Source organism: Bison bison, unplaced genomic scaffold (genome assembly GCF_000754665.1).
Source record: "Bison bison bison isolate TAMUID 2011002044 unplaced genomic scaffold, Bison_UMD1.0 scf7180017864492, whole genome shotgun sequence".
Lineage (NCBI taxonomy): Eukaryota > Metazoa > Chordata > Mammalia > Artiodactyla > Bovidae > Bison > Bison bison.
Genome location: NW_011495051.1, coordinates 9,342,339 through 9,344,358, shown reverse-complemented (window position 1 = coordinate 9,344,358; position 2,020 = coordinate 9,342,339). Strand labels below are relative to the sequence as shown.

Here is a 2,020-nt window from a genome sequence, read left to right as displayed (position 1 = left end):
TCTATGTCTGTGAGTCTGTTTCTGTTTCATAGATAAGTTCATTTGTGTCATAGTTTAGAGTCCACATGTACATGATACCATATGATATTTGTCTTTCTCTTTCTGACATCCTGAGTATTCTTTTTAATGCTAGTGTAGAGTCAAGTGTTTACTTCATTTTCAGAACATTTGTTGCTACTCTATAGAAATGTGATTGATTTTTTAAATACTTATCTGGTATTCTGCAAGCTTTTTATTCTAATGCTTGTGGTTTTTCTATATATAAAATTATGTTATCTCCAATATATTTTGACTTTTTCCTTTCCATTCTGAAAGCTGATTTTTTTTAAAAACAGCAACAATTCCTTTTTCTTACCTGATTGCTCTGGTTATAGAACTGCCAGTATAATATTGAACCAAAGTGTGGAATAGACTTCCTTGTGGTGTTCCCAATCTTAGAGGGAAAGCTTTCAGTGTTTCATTGTTAAGTATGATGTTAGCTGTGGGTCTTTTACAGGTACCTTTTGACTAAGAAAGTTCTCTTCTGTTCTTAGTTATTAAGTGTTTTATTTTAACCCCTATTATGAAACGGTGCTAGATTCAGGGAACTGTTTTTTCTGCAGGCAGATGTGTTTTTTGTCCTTTACTGTATTAAAATGGCATAATGTTGATTGACTTTCATATAATGAACCAACTTTGCATACCTCCATAAATCCCACATAGTCATGGTATATAATCTTTTTTTATGTCGTTAGATTTTGTTTGCCAGGATTTTGTTGAGGACTCTTGCATCTGTTTTCATAATGGATATCGGTTGTGTGTGTTTGTGATGTCTGTATCTGATATTGGTATTAGAGAAATACTGGCATCACTTTGCCTGCTATATGGGGAAGAGACATGTGGAGTGAAGGATGAAGCATTTTTGGATTTAAGTTTAGCCAGGATTAGAGGCAGAAATTTAGGATATATCAGTGTGGAATTGGAGTGAGATTATCAAGAGAGTTCATTCTCAATTTCTTAGGCCTGTGTAAAGTGCTTGACATTGAATTATGCTGTTTGTTAACTATGTATAAATACTTTATATTTGAATTTGCTACCTATTTTCTGTATTAACATTTATGAAATTAGTATGTGTGAATCAGTTTTAATGTGCATTTAAGATAACTTTTTTCCCAGTTTTACTACAAAACAAGATGCCCTTAAATAGCTGACGCTTTTTAAAAAGAGCTTAACCTTAAGTCTAAGAAATAAGCATGTTTGTCTTTAAGGTGCAGAAACACATTTAAAAGTTACAAATTTGCCTAAAAAGATGCAGCTGGTGTGCGGTTAACTTAGAATTCCAGCTTAATCTTCTTTGAATCTGAAGTCCATGTTTCTAAACCCTGTACAATAGTGCTTTTGTAAAAATACTCATTCTTTACATGTGATTTCACCAAATGATCAGTGTTGTTGTTGTTGTTGTTTTATTTCTTTTTAAAATAGAAATTAAAATCAACATGGGATGAAGCTATGATTCTTGAGTCATGTAGACTTGTAGTCATAGGTTTTTCAGCTGTCCTTTAGTCTCTTTGATGCTCAGTGTCTTTATCTGTAAGATAAGGGTGTTTATAATGACCCTAGAATTTTGGAGATAAACAAATAGCACATTTTCCTGTACTTAACTAATATGTAGTATATTTATACTTAGGTGGCATTTTATTTAAAAGAATCACTGGGACTTGTGGCCACACCCTCCAAGAAAAAAAAGGTATTTAAAATATGGAACCACCATGTATGTTATGTGAAGAAGAACAAGAGCCAGAACCACAGAAAAGCCAGGGAGAACCAAATGAGTAGATGATGAAGATGCTGAACTGATCTTGGTTGGAGTGGAACATGTAAATGAAGATGCTGATGTGATCTTTGTTGGGATGACCTCAAATTCAAAACCAGTCATTTCAAACATACTGAACAGAGTTACCCCAGGTTATTGTTCAAGGAGAAAAAGGTATGGTCACTTCAGGAAAGGTAATGCTCAGAAATTACAGCCTGTTAGTCATGT

General features: G+C 33.5%; 1 pseudogene; it reads left to right on the top strand.

Moving 5' to 3' along the window:
- LOC104979986 overlaps window positions 1-2,020 on the top strand; it is a 17,167-nt pseudogene that overhangs the window by 401 nt on the left and 14,746 nt on the right.